The sequence below is a fragment of the Daktulosphaira vitifoliae genome, unplaced genomic scaffold (assembly GCF_025091365.1).
Source record: "Daktulosphaira vitifoliae isolate Bord-2020 unplaced genomic scaffold, ASM2509136v1 Scaffold_2, whole genome shotgun sequence".
Lineage (NCBI taxonomy): Eukaryota > Metazoa > Arthropoda > Insecta > Hemiptera > Phylloxeridae > Daktulosphaira > Daktulosphaira vitifoliae.
In genome coordinates, this window is record NW_026099573.1 from 2239386 (window position 1) to 2245752 (window position 6367).

The following is a 6367-nucleotide window of genomic DNA, read 5'->3' on the forward strand; positions in this document are numbered from 1 at the left end:
GCAAACAATACTCTGAAAAAATTAATTAAAATTTCTTATAACTACATAAGACTACATATACAGGGTGATTTTTTTATCATAACCCACTCAATTACTTGCAGAATAATAATAATTTAAACATTTTTTTTTTTTATTATCTTTAGTTACACATTATTCTTGAATTTTTAACTATGTAATACTTTTTAAGTTCATCCCTTATGCCTTGGAAGGGGGTCAACTTTGTTTTTTTAAATGGTAACACATATTTTTAATTTAATAAAATGTTTGAGTTTTTAATTTAATAGTAAATGGCATTTGAATTTTTAATATAACTTAATTCGTTTATTAGATATAATCATTTAAAGTTTCAAATTTTTGAATTAATATACAGGTATAATACACAAGGGATTACAAATATAGGTAGCTAATTGGTTTTTTATAACATCGATATTAGCAGGTACACAGCATTGTTATTATCAATTGTAGTAAGGCACATTGTTATGAGTTTATAAATACACTAACTGACAATACAGAAAGTATATCTATTGATAATCATAATTGATAATAAACAATCCGTGACTGAGACAGCAATGTCATAAAAATCCAATTAGCTACCTGTATTTACAATCCCATGTGTATTATACATGTATATTAACTCAAAATTTTGAAACTTTAAATGTTTATATCTAATAAGCTAATACAGTTATATTAAAAAATCCAATGCCATTTACTATTTAATTAAAAATTCAAACATTTTATTAAATTCAAAATATGTGTTACCATCNCACATTTATATTTATAAAAACTATACATGTGCAAAATTATAAAGTGTTAAAATATATCAATATACTAAATATAAATATTCAAAAAAAATTAAATATATATACACAAAATAAATAAACCATACATAAAACCCTTTAGATCATTTTTGAATTTGCAGAAAACTGATACCGCATTGTCCGTTACTAATATAAAACGAAAAATTATGAGTGCAACTAAGTAAGCAACTCCTTTATAGCAATTTCAAATCAGATACAACTAAATAAAATACTGCTAGAGGGCGCCACTTGATTAAAAAAGTTATATTATATTGTACTTATGACAAAGTTCAGAGGGGCGTTTACTTAAACATTATATTCCAAATAAAAGCTTATAAAGAATCCAATCCAGTGTTCTAGGACCCAAAAAGTACTCGAATTTACAAGTAACCCGTACGACAGAAATTGCTGGCCAATACAAACACTAATAACACAAAATACTCGGGCGACTTTTTTGGTTTTATGTACTTTTAACCAAGTTCCGAGGCGTGTTCACTTAATAATTAAATACCAATGAAAAGCTTATAAAATTTTCTTTCGAATGGCATAAGTCCCAAAGAGTACTTAAATGTCGAAGTAACCCATATGACAGCAACTGCTGGCCAATACAAACACTAGTAACACAAAATACCCGGCGACTTTCTTGGTTTTATCTATTTTTGACAAAGTTCCGAGGCGTGTTCACTTAATAATTGAATATCAATAAAAAGCTTATAAAAGTTAACAATATATTGCCGTGTGATCACTATTATTATCGATCAGCGCTCGGTTTTTTTTACTTTTGACAATTTTTTGAGGGGTGTGGTGTTGGTTTTGTTAAGGTTAACTAATTAATAAATAATTATTTCATTTGAGTTGCAATCAGTACCTTTTTTTTTAATTGTCATATATAAGATTTCTATAATATAACATATAAGTTAAAAAAGATTTACAGAAATGTCTTAAAGGGTTTTTTCAACGGAAGATGCATCCCATAATATTCTCCTATTTGACATTAATTAATAAATCTGAATTGTAAACATATTTATGATAATAACTTTAGATATTATTTGATATAACTCTCCTTTTAACTATATTAAACACTCATTGCCGTCCCACTTGTTTTCTACATATTTTATTATCATTTATTATTTTATATATGTTTATAATTATTAGTTTAGAATTATCAAACTTCGGACTGTCTATCATAAGTTTAGTTAGGAACTTATAATAGGTTGGGTTACAATGAGTGACATCGGATGTTTCAAGGATAAAATTAATGATGTTTTAATTAAATTTATCATGTTTAAAAAAACTATTAAATGCATATACCATTCCACCTATATACTTATAATTAGTGGTAAATTATGATAACAATTGCATGACCTTTTATCATATACTATTTAAATTAATCTATTCGAGGATTACTCAACTCCTTAAAAGCGTTAGTCAATTAATTTACATTACAAAAGTATAAATAAATATATATAAACAATCCATAGGAATAATATTTTTATCATTGTTAAGTAGTTCTTTAGTGTGTATTTGGATCTGTGTAAAATATTGTTATTAACTTTGTTAAATACGACTGAAGAATTTCTGTTTTATCTTTTGTCTCATCACATAGGATACAATAAAAATCATTTTTATTGTAATCGTTTAGTCTATATTTTTCATTTATATAGTCAATAACAATCCAACGACCACATTTAGTACACGACACCCAATCGATACACTTGCCTATATGTCTATCTTCATGTCTTTGGCAATATAAACAAATATTTGTCATATCACCTGAATTTTCCAGAAATAAGTGTTTTAAATCATTCCTGTAAGTAAGATGTTTTTTAAATTTATACTTATCTAGTATTGTGATAGCATAATATATAATATAAACTCCACATATAAAACCATCAACCTGTGTTGGTACGTTTTATATGGACATTTATTTACATAGATTACAATACATAATTTTTGAAAATAAATTTTAAAAATTTCCTTAGCAAATATTTAATTAAGTTTTTATATAAAAAAAAATGTCTATTGGAAGCAGTTTTAAATAATAAAATCTGAAATAAATAAATAGTCTTAATTAAAAAAAAGATGAAATCTCAAATAAGATTTAGTGAAAAATAATATTAATTGCCAATTAGTTGAAAGAACTCACGTTAAGATATGCAGTCAGCAGAAATGTTGAAAAAAATTTGACATATCTATAACACTCGATATTGGTGATTAGTAAGTTTAGGAGAACAATTGATTTTTTTTTTCAATACAATCGATAATATTGTTTAAAAACCACAACGTTTCTACCACAAAAAACGTCTCTCATGGATATTAACTTGATGACAATTTTTTTTCAACAATTCAAAGAATAAAGTTGAACTGTTGCCATTTTAAGGCAACCATTTGTTAATGATTAAACTTATATAGTTATATTATACTAGTTAAAATTGCGTGGCGTGGCGCAGTGTATCATTCAGTCTTACCGCTGGTGTTCAGCTACCCTTTTTGCTGTTGGTTACCGGATGGTAGACCATACGGAAACTTTAACAGCGACACACTTTTCCCTTTACTGGATTCATCAGCCATAATGAGGTTGCGTCAGATTGATAACCGGTGTAAAATCATTTGTCAGTCAGAGCCGTCCTCTTGTAATTGAGATGAGGCTAAGGATATTAGTTAAAATTTAAAATAAGTTACATAGCTATGAATAAATATCCAAATAACTTATTACCCTTATAAGTCCACTAGGACAACTATTCCACTTCAAAAAATGGTTGGTTAATATGTAGATGATGTTCTTCATGTCAATTGACTGTTATAAGTAATTTAATAATTAATAAATGTGTGGTGAACTGGGATTCTATACCCAATTACAACCGCACACAGTGTCGGATTTCCCAGTAAACATAATAAGCTAGTACTTAAGACTGAAATTTTTGGGAACAGCAAATTCTCAGAGGTGAATACATAGGTACAAATAGAATAAAAGTTTTGGGGTATTAAATGTATTTTCCTTAATCATAAAAAATACTTATATATAAAAATATACAAATTTTTTAAAGAAGCTAATTTGATAAATGTTGGTAGTAACTTAACTTAAATTACAAATATTCATTAATATCATTAAAAGCTGTATAGGGTTTATTTAAACGTGTTTAAAAATATGCTATTTTTGTGTTAAAATTCTGGGTTTTGTATTTTATTTTATAATACCTGATAAGGGGAGTACACTGATTTTTATAAATATTATATAAATCAACTTGATATAGCATAGAAAGATACACTTATTTAATTTTTGATGCGCAGACAATTAAAATCATTAATTTATAATGTATTTTCAAAGTATTTATTGACGAATCCAGTTCGATACAATAGGTTTCAATCACAAAATTATATTATTTTACTTTGTAATTTAATGATTTCTTTACTTTATTTGTGCGTACCAACTACTAGACCGTAATAATGCAAATATTTTGGTAACATCATGTCACCATATAAATCATTTCTAAAAAAAATGATTGTTAGATCTTTTTAACAACTTTTTTTTGATATTTCGGATTATTCCAGTAAAAGTAAATCATTAAAATTAATTCAGTTCAAATTTCAATTATAGAATCTTTTTAAACAAAAGTTACTACATAACGATTACTTTTATTTCTAATTAAGTTATCTATTACGATAAAAATGCAAAAAAATATTGAGCTTTTCTGCTCAAATTTACTATAAAAAGTTATTATAAAATTTCCTGACTGCATATTAATCTTAACGATACAATTTTTTTAATGCTCATAAAAATTTCTATTTAATGATGTCAATTTCAAACTTGCAAATTGAGCTAAAAGTTATAGTAAAAAAAATTAATTTTTTTACTATAAACTTTCACAATAATCAACTTTAAAGGATTATTAAAATAGGTTAAATGTCATTTTTAACATATTAATAATCAAAATCAGTATTAATTTAAAACAATTTTTTATATGTAAATACTTGTTTTTTTAATAAAATTAAAACTTAGAAGTGATAGAAAAAGTCTAATTGCACATTTGAAAACATCGCGAAAAGTCGATTTAGAAAAATATATTTTTGTTTCTAATGAAAGTTCCTTGTAGTCCAGTGTATAAAACTTATAACTTTGTTATAAATAACAAAAATTTTTTATTAAAAAGTATTGCATCAAGCCCTTTAAATTTTTATACGTGTTAAAAGTAAGGAAATATACAACTACTTTATTATTTTTATAATATCTCTGTAAAAATTACAATATTAAATGATTGAATATCAATTTCATACTAAATTTAATTACTATAATTATTATTTATTCATATATTATAATTATAAATCAAATAACTAATCGGGGTACAATTAAAAGAATAAGAGTTATTGTTGTTTTTGAAATAATCTACCAATTTCTTAAAATTAAACACTATCTACAGATTTGCATCAAAGCATTTCTTATGATAGTGATTTTAATCACTGTCAGATATCATCTATATTTGTCTCAACTACGTCCATACTTAGCCGCGATCCCACTTGGCTACCGTTTTTTAGTTAAAAATTCACTTAAACTCATCACATTTATATCACCTCTATAAAATAAAAAATAACGAACTTTTTATTTTACCTCAGATAAACTGCTATAACTATCAGTACGATTCGTTAATATATTTTCATAAATTGGTGTAGAAAGCAGCAACTCGATGCTTGATCGCTAGATTAGGAATATAATTTTTCAATAATTTTATTAAAGCGATGATAAAATGTATTTATTTTTTTTGAATATTGGTCATTATGCCACCAAAATTTAAAGATATTTTAATGTATAAATAATTTAAAGATTTTTAAATATTATTTCACAGTATTATTTCGGGTTTCTGAAATTATTGATCGCCAATGTTCGAGATTTGACACGAATCTAGCCCTATGACCAATGATCATAGGTATTAGATCTTTTACCATATCAGGATTTAATTTTTTCATGTCAATGACATTTTCTACTGAATAGAGTTAAGTTATTTCAATGTAAAAATAAAACAGTCAAGTTGAAAAGTTTATTAGAAAAATAATCGACTAGTCATGTGGAAAAGTTAAAAGAAAATTAACTTTTTAACTAATAGTTAATGCCCACCATTAAGTGTAATACACGAATAAACATTTGTTATAGCAATTCAATTTTTCCTAATTTCAAATCGGCGGCAATTACATTTTCTATATCACCATTCATTTTCGATATTGTTACTGATTGGTTAAAGAACATGGGACATAACACTATAAGGAAAATAGTTTGAATATTTCAAAAAAATAAAATAAAATAAAATAAACACACACACATAGTAAAATCAATACCTTCTCATCTTCTTGCCCAAGTTAAAAGAAATCAAAAATCCATTTAAATTAAATATCCATTTATTTTTGTCCATCTTGAAAATCAATCAATAATTTCGTTTCGTTTTAAATCAATTCACTTTTCAAGGCGCCCTGTAAAACTCGGCAGCACTGATGTTTTTAGCTTCGATGCGAAGCTGAGAAGGTATTGGTTTTACTAAGATGTGTTTTTTTTTTTTTTTTTTTTTTTTTTTTCTATTAAA